A 19,411-nucleotide genomic window follows, 5' to 3' on the forward strand; every position below is an offset into this window, starting at 1 on the left:
TGCTTGCTATAAATGGGCACAGAGACAATAGAGCTGGACTTTTGGATTTAAAATAGTTTGGTTTGGTCTGGTTTGGTCATCTCGGATCTATTTAGGATCACTTGAACCAGTTAAGCAAATAAATGTGATCCGTCAGATCTCAATCTGCTCCGAAGGAAAAACAAGCTCACCTTTACATATTGTAAGTGTGTGTGTTGCTGCGTGTACCTGCGCCTGCACGTGGATATGTGTGTGTTTGCCTATGAATCTTTACGTGTGAGTATGTGTGAGTGTGTGCGGGACACTTGTATCAACAAAATCTGATAATAATGTCTATTCAGTAGCTACAAATATTTGAGGTGGACAAGTTCAGGCAGCGATTTACATAGTCAGCTAAGATTTGTGTTTGGTCATCAAACATTAGAGCCTCTGCCCATCCAATGTTAACAATGTGTTCATTTATTCATCCGTTCCCCTTGGATGAGGGGTTAACAGATTTTGTTTTGTGGTTTATTCTCTCTTTAGAAGGTGTGTGCCTCTTTCCTGCATATCACGGACAGGCACTGCCTATTTTACTTCTCTTTATTAAACCAAGTGCAAAATGGGTCTACAAACAGGATTTGAGACAGAGTGACAAAGTCGAGGTGGATGTCAAGTGGAGTGAGTGTGTTTGTGCTAGCACAGCTGCAGCGTGGTGCTTAATACCTAAGTAAGTCCGGTCTCAGGAAGAACCAATCATGTTGTTGGCCGAATCTGTTTGCTGCTCCTGGGGTCAGTATAGCCCCAGGATATTAGATACATAGGATATACGCTTGGGATAAAGAGGGAGGCTTTTCACAATGCCTGGTGGTCTGCTAGTGATCTCTACCTCAGCCTGACCTGTGTGTCAGTGTGTGAGTTAAAGGGTGGGGAAGCATGTTAAAAAAAAAGATGCCAAACAGTTACTTTTAAAGTCTCCAATTCTGAGCTGTGCAAAATTCAGAGAGAGAGAATAAGGAAAACAATGATTGGGGTTTAAATGATGGTGCATTCCTAGCTTAGCTGGATTCCTTAAATACACATGAATGTCAGATCAAATAGAGACGAGTGTTTTTTGTGTGCCTATATGTTTGTGTGTGTATGTGCGGTAGGTACGCCAGGCTGTGGGGTCCCACTGCCAGCAGGCATGTTGTGTGGCAGTGAGAGGAGCAGGAAGGGGGATAATCACAAAAGAGGAATGTTTTTTTGGGGGGAAATACCCACCTTTGCAGCCTGGAGGGGGGGAGATAGGGTGTGCGGTGGGGCAGTGGGGGTGAGACAGAGGGAAAGACACTGAGCGAGATTTGGTGAAACAGGCTATAGGGGCTCTTGACAGGAGAGGGAGGCCAGAAACACACACATTTGAGTGAAAAACAGTTAAGATATCTGAGCCAGTTATGATTCCTGAGACTTCTCAAAACTCTAAAAGGTCTCTAGAGTGCTGTAAACCCCTAAACATGAAAATGTTTCACTCTGACTAGAACCACTGACACTCCTTGTGCAACCATCTTGAACCTTTAACAACCTTTGGAGCACTCTGTACGACACTATGGAAGGCCCTGCCAGTGAAACTTAAAGGGAGATAGTGCTGATCATAAATAAGCATCGTAGAAAGTGACAGAGGTTTGGCTCTGTGCGCAGATAGAGAGTAAATAATCCTCATTAGTTTTGACAAAGCGACTTATAGTTTTGTGATATTTACTGCTGAAACACACTGTACCCATTAAACAAGTGCTGATAGAGCCATCCACACTGACAGGGCCAGCATTTAACATTTAGTCTTGCTGTGGGATTAATGCAACAGGTTATGATGCACTGGCTAGCACAAGCAAAGCAAATACTCTTTGTTATGATAGCGAGGGGTGATATAGAGTGGAGCAGGGACTGTAATATATGTTAACCTGTCCTCACTCTGTTTATGAAAGTGTGGATGTAGAATATTGATGTGCAGGCTAAGTCAGGATCACTTTTCAACTCTGGTTCATTGAACTTTGATAACGAAAACTCCCGACGTGCCGTTCCAAATATCTTATTGATATCATGACAGTAAAGTAGATGTTGATAGTTTGCACTAAAACGACCTGTGAAAAAAGTGATTTAGTGAGGTGTGCGCAGACTTCCAGTGACTCATAAAATTTGCGGTATGAAATGTTGCCGTGTGCGAACGTATGTGTGTGAACTTGGTCCATTTGTCTGGGTGTTGCTGGGAATAGTATCGGCTTAAGGCTGAAAGAATTCAGGCCTCCCAAGCAAGGTCATGTGCTGATGTTTAGTAGGAGCTTTCTCAGGTCACAGGCTGTGACTTTCAACCATCACTCACATTACTCCACATCTTTGAGTAGTTCTGTTTAACTGGCATACCCCACTTCTCTCCCCCGGTTTGCTGTAATGACGGGTGACAGCCATCTCAGTCCACTTACCTAGTTGAAGGAGAAGTCAACCCAAATAGTTGCTACACATGAAATGGACATTGCATAGTAGATTCAGTAGACTTATAAGAACTTAGGGTGATTTAGCAAAGATTTGCATAATTCACACCCAATAATTAGATTTATATATATAATTTTTGGAGTAATTCTTGCTTTTAATTCCTGTAACACATAAACACTTGAGGATAAAAAATATAACTAGTGATACATATTATATGATATTAAAGTGGTTGGGCAGTGAACTCAAACCTTAAGAATGTGTATTTTGAGTGAGATGTGATCGCTATATTGGATAATATTTCTATGGTTACACAAGCCAGCTGAGTGGTAAATGTGCCCAGCGGTGGTTAAGCAAACAGAGATTGCTCCCTGGGGTGCCCCGGCCGCGCTGTACCCGCTGCTTGGCTTGGCAACCAGCTCTGCTACGTACTGTACAGTAAAGCTCCACACTAAAGGTCTGATTCCTCCTCTTTCGGTCTGAGACTAATTCTGCATTAGAAAAAAAAAAAAAAAAGTTACCACCTCTTTTCCCCGTTCCTTCAACTCTGCCCCTTCTGTTAGTGTCCTGCAGAATGGAACACTTAACATAGTACAGCTCACCACAATAAATTAGCATCAGCCCCTGTAACTGCCAGTACACATGTGTATAGTGTTTGTGTTACATGGATAGTGTTTCACTGGGATAATTACATTGTGTCTCTCCCCACCTGGGCTCTGACACATGTTCAACAGCTCAGACAGACACGCCCAACCACCTGTAAGAAATAACACACTAACGTCAGACAGTCAGCGCACAGAGACAGAGAGGGAGTGAGGGACTACGTGTTTCCCTTGTCTCTCCTGTCAGACAGAGCAATAAAGAGACAGTCTGAGGTACTATGTGTCATTTCTCATATTCTTGACTTTGTTCAGTTACACATCGACCCAAACACGCACCAATGTCATGTGCATCATTGACAAATTTCTCCTTATATGCGTGTGGAAACAATAATAGGAGAATAAAGAGAAGAAGCTACATTGCTGTCCTTTTTAATTCCACATGTACTTCACACCTGTTCTTTACTAATATTAAGGGTAACCTTGGCTTTGACTGCATGAGTCAGTGGCTTTTTGACTCAAGCTATGACTGAATGCAATGTCTTCGGCAGTAAATATTACAGAAAATCCCCTCCAATTTGAGATTTATGTACACTTGTGAGCACATTCATAGCACATGTAAGGAAGCAGCAAATGACAAAGGCAGAACAAGACGGAGAGAATAAGAGAGGGAGAGAGAACAAGAGACAGAGAGACAGAAACAAGAAGTGATGTTTAAAAAAAAATGGGTGTAATAACAGTGGTTAAGACCTGCTCTTTCATTGAGTAAATCTGGCCGGGGCTATTTCACACTGTAGGAATCTCCTGTCGACCAGATCAAAGGCTCGCCCAGAGACAGGCCTCGTCGAGAACAGGTGACAGCTCCGGCACGCACAGAGGCATTTACACACGCACACACAAACCACCAACGCCACGCGCGCACACACACACACACACACATTTGAATGAACACACAGTGAGATCAGAAACACAGAGAGTGACAGCTTCTTTTGTGTCTAGATGAGCCTGTGGAGAAGCCTTTCTGCGGAACTTGTAGAAAACCATACATCTATCATCTGAGCTTTGAAAAACCACTTAAAGAGAGTCAATACAGGATACACACACATTCACACACACATACGCTAAATATGTAGTGGGTAGGACAAAGTACATTCAGACTTTACAAGTATGAGCGTGACATGTACCATATGAGTAGAACATTGATGAGACTAACACATGTACAGTGGACATCTAGCTACAAATGGTATAGGAAGCATGTGGGACTCGAGTGCAGCCTTATGATGGATAGATCTAATATAGAGTGGGCCATATCCAGAGGGGGTGAACATAAGGCTATGTCATCACTGGCCCATCTCTCTCCATACCTTCCATCACTTTTCACTCCCTCCTATAAACAGCAGGATGGGGGATACTGTAACTCCCACACACACAAGGACACACAAACACACACAGACACATACACACACACACACACACACAAGGACACATGCACTTGCAGAAAAAAAAAACACTTAGGGATTCAAGCGTACGTGCACACAGGCCTACTCGTTTAATTGCAGTAGAGTCCAGACATCATGCACACAAACGCATGCATGCATATACACAATGACATTTTCACAAAAATCTGGTCTCAGACGAGGCAGTGTTTCCACTTGAGAAAGCTCTGGTTTTGAAATCACGCAATCCAGTATATACTGGGCTTAAACTGCATTCATACGCGCACACACACACAGGAGAAAAGTGATTTCCATGAAATAACCATGAAATAAAATAAAAGGGAAATAAATGTGTACAGTAGAGCATGGAGACTGCAGGCCCCTCTGGTACACACCTACACACTCATCATTACACATCCCACCCTCTCCCTCTCTCTCTCTCTCTCTCTGCTATTGAGTCCCAGTCTGTATCAAGCTAAGATGCTGAAGGTTTAACATGGGAAGGTCCCACCTTAAACATGCCCATTATGGCCAATAGCTTTTGCTGTTTTCATAGAATATGAGAAGATTACACAGCACTATGACGGGCCAATTACGTCCTTCACTAAAACACACCTCTGTACCAACAACTCTCTAATGATGATGGCTTAAACGTTTTCACCAATAGAGCCCTTTCAGCTGCCCTGGCAGTCACACACAAACATACTCTGCTGGTATAGTTAAATACACACACATTGGTTTACACACACACACTCAGCCACAGATGCTGACTGAGTCAAATTGAATCCTTGTGTTAAATGTATAGAGCATCCCTTCACACCACAAAGGGCTGCCTGTATGTGTGTGTGTGTATGTGTGTGTGTGTGTGTGTCATCCCCATGGGCCAACATTTGCAATCAGGTCAAGGATTGCTTAGTATTGGAACTGAGAAAGAAAGAGACAGAGACAGACTAGAAGTGCCAGCCTTCCTCTCACATCTTCTCAACATCCTTTCTCCATCCCCCTCTCCACTCAAACCTGTGTCACCTCTGACCCAGGTCCAATTCACTACTGTCATTATGCAATTAACACCAATTAAGTCATTTGGCTGTAAGAATGTGTGTGCGCGTCTACATGTATGTACGTGCATGCTCGCATTTGTGTGTGCGATAAGCATGTGGATGTATGTGCGCGGGCATGATAGGGCAATTACAGCAGCACAAGGGAGCCTTTTGGAAGCGGAGAGCACTGCAATCAACCAATCAGCCTTCAGATGGCTTTGGCATGAAAAGAGAGCGTGGCCTCTGCTAACCTCAGGGGTCAGCCCCAATTTACTCTATTTACCCACTCAGGAATGACTCTGTGTGTGAAGAAGGAGACACAGAGAGGGAGGGAGAGGGAATGATGAATAGGTATGGAAATGTCTAACTTAGTGAGTGGGAGTGCAATAGAAAACGGGAGAAGGGAAGGAAAGGAGGGAGTGGAGGGATGAAGAGCCTTCGGGTTGTTGGGCAGGTGAATTGATTGTAGCGGGTGGGAGGGTTGGGGGGGGGGGGTTGAGTGGAGAGGCCTTCAGGTTGTGTTTGCAAAGCTAAAAGGCCAGCAGTTGGAGTCCATTTGCTAACAATTTCCCCTTGGAGAGTGGCTCTACACACATAGCATACACACACTTTTCCCACTCTACAAAGCACAGATGAGGAATGACAACTTTACACTTGGCCTGAGCTGTTAAACAGTGAGATGGTTCATCATGATAATAGGGCTGTTTCTGCTAAACAAAAAGTAAAAAATTACTAATACAACAGTAAGGGATTATTACATCACGCCAGTTTCTGTCAGTTGTTTGGACCCAACCCTGTTAATAAGATCACACTTTTGTATGTTTTGCATGTTTTAAGCACAATTTCTATATACAAATCAAAATCATGTTTACATTACAGCTGACCATTTCCTAAAGCATCCCCCATGTTTTTGGATTAATTGTTGATCTTACAGGCAACCGTTAGTTTCTGGTCATGAGAACATTGTATGAACGTTGTATGAATTTTAATTTGTAGATATTTGAAATTTAGTGGAGACAGGTAATCCGTCTATGAACACTTACCTTAATGATGCATTGCAATTCAGCTGGATGCAGGGACCATTTTGGAAATTCTACTTTGTGACGCATTGGACAGCGGTCCAACAACAAAGAGTCAGCTGCCAACAAGCACTGAGTTCATGAGCTATGTTGTCGGAATATCAAACTCAGAAGACAAACAATAAGCACACTAAGAGGCTGTAAAAATGCCAATGCAAATTTTCCTGTTATTCCCAATAAAAAGGTGCTTCTTGGCAACTAACTCTGACATCTCATATTATCCTAATGTTCCGTTTTCAAAATAGTTGCTGGAATGCAACTTTGACGAAGAAAGACATAATGGATCACCTATCTACAGTAATACAAGTTTTAGTTCTGCAAGCTGATTTTCATACTGTAGTGAAATGAATTAAAACCCAATGGCTGTCTGGATAGTATAAAATCTTATCTTCTTGTATTCTTGGCAAAATGGTTGGCAGATGTAAGAATATGTGGGTTTTTTTAGCTACGAGGCTAAAAAAGCAAAACCGCTGCTATGATTCTGTAACTGGTAGACCTCATTGAAAATCCACAGACAAAGAAAAGGTTTGTTTCCTAGCTCTCAGATTTGACACTAGTCAACCTGTATTGATTTTACAATTGAAAAAAAGTCACTGTTTGTTTAGCTCTCCCCACAGAACTAACCAACCTGCTGATCAGTGGCCAGCTGTGAGGTCTGGTGCCAGGGCTGGGCTGCAGAGCAGTGAGTAAAACACAATAGGGCCAGTCAGCCCCTCATCACACCAAACAACCTCCTGGCTACACAACAAGGGGAGGTAGAAAACCAGAAACAGACAGAGAAACTTAAAGAGAAAAGAAAAGAGAAGTAAACACAGATGCTGAGTATTTCCAGTGCTCCTGGTCAATAATATCACATATCTGACGAGAGGGACACAGGTTATTCTATATCTATTGTGTGTGTGAGTGTGAGTGTGTGTGTGTGTGTATCAGAACAAAACAGTCCTGCTCCAGGGGTCTTAGATGTAGACTGTAATCAGGACATGATTCTGCCACAGGAAGTCCTCCAGCGAAGGACAGGAAGCAGGAACACAAGGACCACATCATTAGTCTCGCTAGTCTCTCCCAAACCCCACAGCCAATAGGAGCCTTGGATACAGTGAGAAGGGGCGTGGTTGGTGGTGTGTCCCTGAGTGTGCACATGTACTATACATTTTGTATTTTTGTGTGTGGAGCCTGCAGGCTGGTATTAATGACTTACTTGTTTACTGAATGTAATGAGTCCAGGTTGTGTGTGTTTAGTAGAGTCAGAGCAGAACAGTGGAGCAGGGTTGGGCTTATGGCCAGAATACCAGAGCTAAATAACTACAACATATATACACACGCACGCACACACGCACACACACACACACACACACACACACAGATCCCCAGACAGTGAAGACAAATGAGAAACAAATGGTTCTATTGTATAGTATATACCTTGTCTCCCCTTCTCTCTGTCTTATGATGGCGCAGTGAGAGTGCAGTTTTCAAAATTGTCCGTCCAAGTATCCTCCAACACACACACACACACACACACTCACACACACACACTCACACACCTCTCCAAAACCCCCACCAACAGCCCTCCTACCACATTCTCACCGCCCCTTCCTTCTCTGTTCTGCAACCCATCAAGACTAAAGAGGCTAATTTCTGTCGATGGCTTACAGGTGGCCAGTGCAAGGTGAACCACATCCACTCTGCTGGCCGACAGACACACACACACACACACACACACACACACACGGGTACGCATACATGCACCAACACTTCGAAAAAAAATCGTGCCTCTAAAACCAGCCCTTTTATAAACCCAATGCCAGACATCAAAGAGAGAAACACACCTTAACACACCTCAAAGGCACCAGAGACACAGAGTTATGCATGTGTGCGTGCATACACACACAAACACACACACATACACACACACACACACACACATTAAAAGATCCAAACTCAAACATATGCACACTCGTAAACCTTAAAGCATGAAGGATTTCCAACAAATGGTTTGAGGGTCAATCCTAGGCCTGGGACTATCTCATGTTTCCAAACAGAGAAAAAACCTTCTATTGCTTTCATAAAAAATCTTGTAACTGTTAGAAGTTTTCATGTTCAGGTTCTGCAAAGACTGTTGTACTATTGTGGTAATTCTTAAAAAGTTATCAGCATCCATCTCAAAGTGAGACTTATCTTTTGTGCTGGAAAGTTGCCTTTTGGAAATAGAAATTCTTCAGCTGACAGCAACAATCTACTGAGTGTGAGGTGACTGTTACAAATGACAGCAATATTATGTGGAATGAGGTTCCCTCCAGGTCTAAGCTTTATGTAATTTAGTTCCCACAATTTGCAGATTAGCTCTGAAATTTCATCATTCTTCCAATTTAGCACATGTCACCTTCAATCTCGTAAGTCCCGAGTAAACCACAGCACAGAGACATGCACTAACACACACAAGTGCGCACAAAACTAGACACAATCCTTGATGTATCTGAGCCGCTGATAGCAGAAAAAACCTTCAGTTGAGACAGGTGAGCCTCTGAATTCAAAGACAGGTGAACTGGTGCAATGTTTTTTTTAAATTTCTCATTCCTTCTCACACAAGTTTCACATTCATAGATATTCATCTGTCTCTCTCAGTCATCTTATAAAGTTTAAGAAGTACGCTGCCACATTACAAGACTGGGCTGAGAGATTGACTTCAAACTCTTTCATTCATTCTAGCCAGGAGACATGTATGTGTGTTGTGTGTGCATGAGTGTGTGTGTACTTCTGCACATGTAGATTGGATTGCAGCTCTTTGAAGCTATGCCCTTGCCTTCATTAAACACAGTCCTAAAGCCTGGAACAGCTTGCTGGGAATGTGTCGATAGCTCAGACAGACACACACACACACACACACACATACTGCAGTGCCAGTAAAAATGACCAGCGCTCTTTGAAGCCAGTGTCACTGTGCAAAGTGATAAGATGAAAGCTGATCATCCCCCTCAAAGAATCTTGCAAAGTCTCAAGTGCACATTGTGCCGACAAGCATGCACCTAGGAGGAGGGCCAGGAGGGCTTGGCGGGTGCCAAGCTAACTGCTACATGCCACACTTATCAGCTGCTATCTGATTGGACAGAGATTGTAAGCTGCCACTTGGCAATTATAGATTAAAAATGGACAAGATCTTCTGACAAAAAAGGTCCTTTGAAGTTTTGTGGCACACATGGATTCCAGACCCAAACCTTGACAAACAGGTAAACGGGTGAGATTGAAAGAATGCAAGGTAAAATAAGTTTGGACAAATATGTTTCTGAATTTCTGTGTGTGTGTGTGTGTGTGTGTACGCGCGTGTGTCGTGACTGAATGCTATAAACTAGGAGCAGACCTTTAAGATTATATTGAAACCTACAAAGATGAGACGCACAACACATAATGACCACTGTTTTACACATTTGTTTTCAGTCCTGAGAGTCACAAAGGAAAACAGATTGAACAAGAGAGTAAATGCAGAGAAGAGCACACTGGACCACAAGTAGAGTCTGATTAAAGCCGTTAGGCAAGCTATGAAATGCCACAAGAACACAAATTCTCACAATTTCCTATACATAAACAGGAACAGACATCTATTTACAGCAGTTTGTCTTGCTAATTAAAGCTGCAATTTGTGTGGAAAAGGCAGAGAAAGTAAAAAAAAAAAAAGCTACACTTTAAAACTAATTTCCAGAGTGGACCTTATCAGTGTGAAGTAAACTTCAGGTGAGCTGCTACAACCTGATGAACTGGATTTTAAAATAAATCTTAGTCAAAGGACCCCACACTATTTTACCATTAGCTTGCTGTTTTCAGCTATTTTAAAATGTGATTCATCTGGGGTGCCTTGGCAGCCTACTGGTTAAGATGTGTATCACATAACTGCAAAGTCTGTGGTCCATTGTTGCATATCATACCCCCCCCCCCCCCCCCTCTCTAACACTGTTTCAAGTCTCTCTTCACTTTCCACTATCGAATAAAGGCAAAAATGCCCCCCCCCCCCCCCCAAAAAAAAATCATCTTGAAAAATAAAAAGATGATTATCGACAGCTTAGACACAAGCTGTAAAAACTTGAATATGTTTCAACTAATCTTCACAAGAGCAACGGGCAGGAATATGATAAGAAGGCAAACCACACGCTTACTGATTTTATCTCCGAACAACCAACACTAACTGGCCAAAACTGGAACAGAAATCACGCAACGATCTGCCCAACAAACATTATGTGCCATCTTTAGGCTCAGCAAGCCAGAGGAGTCCAGACACCAGAGAGTGCAATCCTGACTCAAAGAGAGTTCATGAACTCTCATAAACACTCACAAACGCACGAATGAGAAACAGGAAAGAGAGAGGACAAAGGAGATTGGTGATGGGAAAAAATATAGGAGGAAAAATGATACAGTGAAAGTAAAAAGAGATAATCCCCGTTCCCTCCCTGTAAAGGCGTGCAGGTAATGATGGAATGGCCTGCTCACACGCATTTAAACAGGGCCTTACCCCAGCACTTTGATACACCTCTCTATAATTGCCTGTGTACCTTTCTGTGCGTGTGTTTAGAGTGTATGTGTGTGCGTAAATGTCTGTGTAAGTGCGCAATGTTGTCTTGTCTGTCAATCTTGCTCATTATGTTTAATCCCAGGGATGACACTCTCAATCCTGTCTGTCAACCTGGGCCTTTGCAGCAGCACTCAGGCAAGGAACTGGGTTTAGCACTTGCTCACTCTCTCCATTTTTCTACACACATACACACACGTACACACACTTGTCAGGTAACGCAAAAAGCAGGTCACAAAAAGAAGAAAGCATTTTTGCTTGGCAAGAAAAGCAAACAACTATCCAACATCTGTACATGTGTGTGTAAATGTGAGACACACACACACACATACAAAGAAAGAGGGAATCAAGCAACAGTTCCTGTGTTTGGAAATTCAAACCTGCCACAAAGAGAATGACTACAAGGAGGCTTACACTGATCACTGAACAGCAACACAGTTTAAAGCCCACAGAAATATCTATAGCTATTCATTATTCTGTTGACTCCCCCTTTTTTCTTCTCATCTCTCCCCTTCTCTTCACTTCTCTCTCTTTTTCTCCCTTTCCTTCTCATCTCTCTCCATTTTCTTTTCCACCAAAAGGGAATCCGAGAAATGTCCACAAAACATCTTTCACCAGTTGTTAATACTGTTTCTGCTTTGCTATGATAAAGTCACGGTATGTTGCCTCATTCCACCCACCAACACACACACATACACACACACACACACGCGCACACACACACAGACACACACGTACAACAAAGGTGGACCTCATGCAGGCATAAAAACATGCACTCACTTGAAGTTATTTTGGAGGATCAACGCACACAAAGCGGTCGTAGCCCATCTGAACTGCATGAAAGCCCGAAATTGTGAACTCGCTGCTTCATCCAAAATACACAAAATCTAATCAGTATCTCCCCTCTCTGTCTCTCTCTCTCTCTCTGACATCAGTGCATCAGTTGATAATGTGTGTGTGTGTGTGTGTGTGTGTGTGTGGTGGTAGGATGAGGCAGACGTAAGGCTGACTGAGCTGACATAACAGCTGACATCACTGATAAAACTGGCCTGCTGTGATCTCAGTACGTGTGTGTCTGCGTGTGTGGTGTTGGACTAACAGGTTGGCAGCAACAACTCAGATCTGGCAACTCCTTAGCTGAACTGGCAATTATTGGCCCTTGTTGACCCCTGGTATTGTGGAGAAATATGCTCTCAGTAGGTGGTGCGTGTATGTGTTACACTTCAAAACCTCCCACAAAATCAATGAGGCCTATCAGTATGAAAATGATGCTGACCAGTGTATTTGAACTTTATTGGTGCACAGAGGCAGTATTTTGCAAAGCCTTTTTAACAGCCAAAGTTATTCTAATTGCCATCTTGAGGGAGCAAATGAAACCTGGGAATTAAGGGGAGAAAGAAACACGACTTGCGCAAGAATAGACACAAAAAAGCATTCATTTGTGGATGGCTTGTTTCCAAGTTCAAAGGGACGGGTTTGTCTGTGTAAATGTGTAAAATGCAAGGGAGTTATTCCTTTGAACGTGCACACACACACATACACGCAAACACACACACATGCACGCACGCACACACACACACACACACACACACGCAAACACATGCACACACATGCACGCACACACACATGCACGCACGCACACACACACACGCAAACACATGCACACACATGCACGCACGCACACGCAAACATACACACAAACAAATTACGGCTAAGCCTAGTTATTACCTAAGCAAACAGAGTTAGTCTGAATGGAATGCCTGCTGTGAAACACACAAGTTCCAGACACAAAGCCTTGCGTTTCAAGGGAGGCAGACACACACACACACACGCACGCACACACACACACACAAACACACACACAGTTTCCATGTGCACACACTTTACACATGCACTGTGTGAGAGAAATAACTATGTGTATATGTAATTAGAAGGCAAAAACAAAGCAAACACATGTTTGGGTCTTGTTCTCTGGCCTGCACTTCAGTTCATTTGCACTGCGGTGCAGGAGGTTCTGCTAAGCCATTGTTTTTGGTGCTGCTAAACACATGGTATCTTGCTGGAGTAGCAGGAGGTTCAAGCTGGCCAAGGATGAACACATTCGTGTGTGTGTGTGTAAGTACAGTTGGTTGGGAAATATCATTAGCATTAAACAATAAATACTATAAATATTGGTTTTATCTAGAAATGGCTGTTTGAATTGTATTCCCAAAAAGACCTTGACCCATACACATGCACACATGTTGGTTTTCAATTTCAGCAGACAAGCGTTATTGGTTAGGGGCTCTGGCTAATTAGGAGCTATGTTTCACAGCTCTGAAGTATGTGTCACATTTTTGGTGCCTGTTCACAAATTCTTCTTCTAAAATATGAGCAAAATGCAAACAAAAGTTTTTCATCGCTTTAAAATTACATTATCAGTTGCAAAACATCCTACTAATGAAACAGATGTCAAACTGTTATTGAATATTGGTTGAATAATTACTCTACATGGCCATCATTTATAAAGGGAGATAAAAACAGAGAGAGAAACAGAGAGAGGGAGGGGGTAGAGAAAGAATGTGGCTGAGGGAGAGGAAAGCTGAGAAATTAAATTGAGACGCAGAAGGGAAAGACAGATCGCGTCCGCTCTGGTATGCCATCTTTACGATCTGTCTGTGAGAGAGCTAGTGAAATTGAACTCAGGTGTAGTGTGATGCCGAAAAAGCCATTTCCCCATTAGGGCTATGGAATCTCACATAAACAAATTACACAAATACTTTCTCTATAAAAGAGAGGGTGAGCGTTCTCTAACTGTGCAGTGAAACCTGAGCGGGGTCTTGTTTATGTGTGTGACAGAGTGTTTACATTGTCCTCTGCTCCCATCCCTTCAGATGGGGAGAACGCCAGGCCTCCGACAGCTCTACTCCTGTCACACTACCTGTCTGTCTCTGGGATTTCTGTTATGGAGAACATGTGCTGGGTCTGTACATGTGTGTGTGTGTCTGTAAGAAATGCCAACCAGTGCTCTGTTCTCATTACGACCAGCTTAACCACTCAAAAGTGAATAGTTCAAGGATGGAAGCCAAGGAAGAAAGAAAAAACAAATGACTACTGGCCATGACTCTGAGCTACCAACTGCCTATGATTATCACTCCTCTATAGCATCACACATTCGTCATAGATATCACAAACCTTTCTTTGTCTTTTTCCTAACCTTTAGCTTATGTAGTAAAAGTTCTACCTGGTAGGTAACCATTGGCACAGCAAGATGTTCTCCCTGATCACAGTCAAGAAGAGATCAAGATGCATTCACCTGCCTCTTCCAAATAGCAAAATAATAAGACTCGCCAACATCTAGGCAATTTCTGAGAGAGGGTGAGATTGACCTTTTATCCAGGAGGTACTGATTTTTTGCCTTTTTATGTTTGCATAAGTGCATGGGAAATGAAAACAAGCAGCATCTGCATGGCTGGCAGTGAGTACAAGGACGGGGTAAATTAAATGTCTGATAAAAACATGGATGATTTTCAACTTGAGGAATGCTAATGTTAGCTGGCTAGCTTATGTTTGCAACCCTGCCCACACTATTTCCTGTCTTGCCCGCTGTTTGCCACAGTGTGCTAGTAAATTTCGCCTTGCCAGTTCTGGTCTGACCGCGGCATAATACAACCGCAGCTTTCGAATGTTGGCCACTGAGCAGTAACACTAGAGCTCAAGCGCAGCACATTTACCCAGCCAATCTTTCCCAACCAGACTGGGGATTCACTCCAAAAACCCTCAAGTCACCAGACCCCTTCTTTAACCTTGAGGCTTTTCTCTGATCATCAGTTCACAGAACTCACTGTAAGATGTAAATGCACACATATCGAGCCAAACATCAAGTACAATAAGCTTTCAGTGGTCCGACTCGTACCTCAGAGGCCTGACCTGATTCATAATCCTGACACCTAGAATGAGTGCGCAGTAAACTGTGATGCTGTTCTGAGATCAGTAGGTAGAGGACCACCCAGCAGTACAGCTAATCCCATAGCTGCAGGGTTGAAGCCTTGCTGCGTACACACTCTGACAGGCTAGGCCACTCCTGGATAGGATATTAGAGTGGAGCGAAAGTACAATGGCACCTATTGATGACTGGTGTTAGGTTTTATCCTGCCATGCTCTACTCTGCTTTTTGTGAGAAGGCATAATCAAGCAAGTCTCTCTTGCTCAGTTACCTCTCTCTCCCACCCTCTGCCAGCTGGTGTACAGTTCACGTTCGACATAGTTTTAATTACAGGTGGGTGATAGCAGCGTTTTTAAAGACCCAGTTGGGTGTCACAGGAAGGTTAATGTGGTTCCTCTGAGAACTCCAATATCGGAGGTTAATGTGTATCATATTCTTAGGCCTTCCATGTCAATACAGTGGAGTCTGAATGAAATACTGCAGCCAGTATTATAATTTCAGTCAAACAGATGAAGCATCAGAGAGCAGTGACATGATACAAATAAAACTACATATCAAACTTTAATACCTTCTTGGTTCCGCCATATTTGTCTATAGCATATTGTATGGAAAACTGACAATTAAATGTTTGGTCAGATTTGTAATCTTGCACTGATTCATTGATAAGATAGTTGCAGACATAAGTACAATATTTGTAGATTTCACTACTCTACACTTTAACCTCAATATGGGCCATTTTTTTTGCTCATATTGAGGTTGAAGGGGATGACATGCAAAAAAGTCTCTGGCCAGAGACATAACTCTGTATCAACCCAACAACTCAGTTTTGATAAAGCCCATTGTAATTGACCACTTAGCACCTAAGGTTACTGTGGGCAACCGTCTCCACACTGAGCATCGCTGGCTCGGCAGAAACACAGAGCAGCCCACTGCTGGTTCTGTTTTAGCCCGTCAAACACACTCACATCAAACACACAGCCAGCGGCACTCTACAAGATACAGAGATAGAAAGAGAGAAGAAAAGAAACAGAGAGAGAAATGGAGAGGGAGTGACAGCGATGCACTGATTCAAAGCAACCCCTAAAGTGGAAGCCCGGGGATAAACAACCAATCAGAAAAGGATCGCTGTCTATCCCAATCACAACGCATTCCAATGAGAATCCTCTCCAGACCCAACCAACTAACCCCTGGAGGCATGCACAAAAAATAAGATACATATACACAATGTGACCCAGATACAAAGCAGCATCTTAACTAAGGTACTGACCATGTCTGGCCTTAGCACAACTAAACCCAGAGAGTCTGTATTCAATCTATCCCCACTCTCTATCCCCTCTCTGTACTGTAAATGTTCATTTCTTTGTCTGTCCTGGCGCATACAGTATGTGTGTGTCTGTGTGTGTGTGTGTGTGTCTGTGTGTGTGTGTGTTGGGGTGGGGGTCCATGATTCCATTGCAGACAGATGGGATTGGTGTCTGGGCTCATTCCTGGCAAGGGTACCTGTGTTTCAGAGAGAAGACCAAGGAGGATAGTTGCGGGATGCGGGACAAAAGGATGTCAGTATGTGTGTGTGTGTGTGTGTGTAAGGAGTGTGTGTGCATGACTGTGTGTTTCACTGTGTTTGTTAAGGAGATAGACTTCCTTTGGTCTGGAGTAACAAGAGGACAACATGCTAAGTAACAAGGGTGCAGGGATTTGTGTATGTGTGTGTGTGTGAACACAAACAAGTTTGTGCTTGCCTGCTTACAGTATGTGTGTGCGTGAGTGCAGTTGTGTCTCTGCCAGTGTGTGTACACGGTTGCATGAGAGTGTGTGGTTGTATAGATCCCCTCTTGGCAGCGGCAGTGTAAGCTGAGGAGGGTCTTACATGGGCTTTAATCCTGTGCTGAATGTCATCGTACAAGTGTGGCTTTTCCACAGGCCTAGATAAGAGAGAGAGAGAGAGAGAGAAAGAGAGAGAAAGAGAGGGAGAGTGAGTTCTACAGCGCATGTGTAAGTTGTATGTATGTGTACATGTGAGTGTAAGTGCAAACATGAACATGTATGGGAAAGACACCCTTGAAATGTAGCCTAACCCATTGGTTCGATGACAAGGATTACAGCATTGACATACAGTAAGCTGTGAGGGACACACAGAGCAGCTACAGCACTAATCTGCTTGTCTGAGCTGATCTAGTGACAGAGAAAGAGGCCACTCTGGCATCCAATTCTAAGGTTTCACTGGAAAATACAACCTGGCTGAAAACACACTGCTCAGCCCAACAAGCTGAGCTGTGTTGGACTAACTTTCGTTAAGGCCAGGGGTTTATACACTTTTTTTCAGTGTGGGGCCCAAATGAGAAGTTTATTCTGTAGCCCTGAGACTCAGGGGCTTTAAAACATTTTACTACCCATGTCATATGGGTACCCTGCAGCAAAAAGGCCTGTGACCCATTTTGGGATTTGAAGCCTAAGTTCAACAAACATTATGCAGGTTTAAAAAGGTCACTGATATAGAATGTCAGTGACTCTTTTGAGGAGGAGAAGGCTATCATAACTAATTACACCGCAAGACATCAATTATGAAGGGAAGTGTTGTTGTTTTGACAAATGGCAACACAGCACATCTCACTTTTTACAAGCTTCCTAGATGTGGACGACCTTCGGGAAAGTGTTGGGCTAGCGTGAGAAATAAACTGCAGCCTACTGTTATACGAGGCCTAATTAGTGGTCAGCCCTTAATGTTGAGTGGCAGTCCAGAGGTTGTTGATGTTATTACAGTAGCTCCGCGATAGCCCATGTTATGAAGCCTCTGCGCTGACTCTGCACTGGGATGACTTTCAGTGAGAGGAAACAGGTAAATTCCTGTTAGTTTTCCTCTTCAATTCTACAAGGAGTGTCCAATAGCAGCTCTGACATTTCTAGAATAGGGAAAGAAAATAGTGAAATTCCTTCTGCTATTACTTATTAAAATACATTTAGTGTTATTTCTCCGCCACAGTGTTTCCATGTGTGTCAATCTTGATCATAAATGTTAGCTTTCTATTAGGCGATTTAAGTGTATGTATGTCTGCATATGTGTGTGTGCAGCGGCCCCGGAGTTGAGGCATCAAAAGTGCTGTATGTTGCAGGGTGTGATATCCTTGGGTGAGTGGTATGATATCACTAGTGATCAAGGGTCACATATAGTAAAGTCAGCAGGTGTGAATCCTCCAGTTTGTAGCAACACCCACCCCTCCCACAGCGCCCCCATATCTAACCCTGCCTCCGAGCAGCAGCCACGTCTATGATTGGCAGCCTAGGGGTGGGTCTATATGTTAAAAACACAGTTTGGAGAACAACAGAGGCCTTACCCAAGACCTGAGGCTGTGTGGTATTTTTAGTGCTTTCAGTGTGTGTGTATGTGTGTGTGTGTGCATGTGTCTATGTGTGTTTGTTAAAAAGAGAGAGAGAGGGGAGCACAGGAAGTCTGAGGAAAATAACAGGTTTAAAGTGAAAAGGCTGTGATTCCCCTTTCTCTGTCTCCAAATCCCTATACTTCCCTCCATCAGTGCCTCTTTGTGGATGTTCAGACTTTCTCTTTGGGATGTAATCCGGCTTGAACAGGGGATCTGACCTCCAGAGCATCCCACTGAGAGTTCCCTTATGCACAATGATTTTGCTCTCTATCTCTCACCCAACCACCCACACATGCATGCACACACCCCCCCCCCCCCCCCCTCCACACACACACACAAACACACACAAATGTTCCCAAGTGGTTCCACAGGTGCGAGTTTCTCCTGAGGGAAGGGCTTTTGTGTGCTGCCATCTCCATAAGCTCACTAAACACCCTTATAATCCTGCCAGGATCTCCCTCTCTATCTTTTTCTCTTTCTCGATCTCTCTTTTACACGTATACACACACACACACACACACACACACACACACACACACACACACACACACACACACACACACTAACACACACAATGATCTGCATTTCTAATATTCTTGGTTTCTGTCAGCCAGCCACAAAAATACTTGGATGTATCTTGTGGCAATGGGATTCAAAGAAGCGATGGAGATAACTGATAAAGAGTTAAACGGAGAGAAAAAAAGGAAGGAAAAAGAGGTGAAAAATAGCGACAGCTTGAGGTGTACTGATTTATGACTGTGGGCTGGCTCAGTCAGCACAGGGCTGGCTGAGCCAGCACAAGGAGCAAACCAGAAAGGAGTTTACAGACACAGACTGAATCACACCTGGCTTGTCCAGACAGAGAGGGGAGGGTGAGGCGGTTCAGTAAGAATATTTCATATCGACATACCGTATCCAATAGCTTTGACTGTTTCAATAATGTTTAAAAGACCATGCAAATTTGCATACTGTATAT

General features: G+C 43.3%; 1 protein-coding gene across 9 annotated transcripts in view; it reads right to left on the reverse strand.

Annotated features, from left to right (window-relative positions):
* The window catches only part of LOC137184583 (ERC protein 2-like), a 156,238-nt gene that overhangs the window by 8,696 nt on the left and 128,131 nt on the right, over positions 1 to 19,411 (reverse strand). The window contains exon 20 of one of the 9 annotated variants that reach the window (XR_010928686.1): positions 16,926 to 16,980. The exons of the other annotated variants lie outside the window; for them this stretch is intronic. The gene's annotated coding sequence lies outside the window, so the exon portion shown is untranslated. The remainder of the gene's footprint in view (positions 1 to 16,925; positions 16,981 to 19,411) is intronic. 9 annotated transcript variants of the gene reach the window in all.

The sequence above is a fragment of the Thunnus thynnus genome, chromosome 6 (assembly GCF_963924715.1).
Source record: "Thunnus thynnus chromosome 6, fThuThy2.1, whole genome shotgun sequence".
Classification (NCBI taxonomy): domain Eukaryota; kingdom Metazoa; phylum Chordata; class Actinopteri; order Scombriformes; family Scombridae; genus Thunnus; species Thunnus thynnus.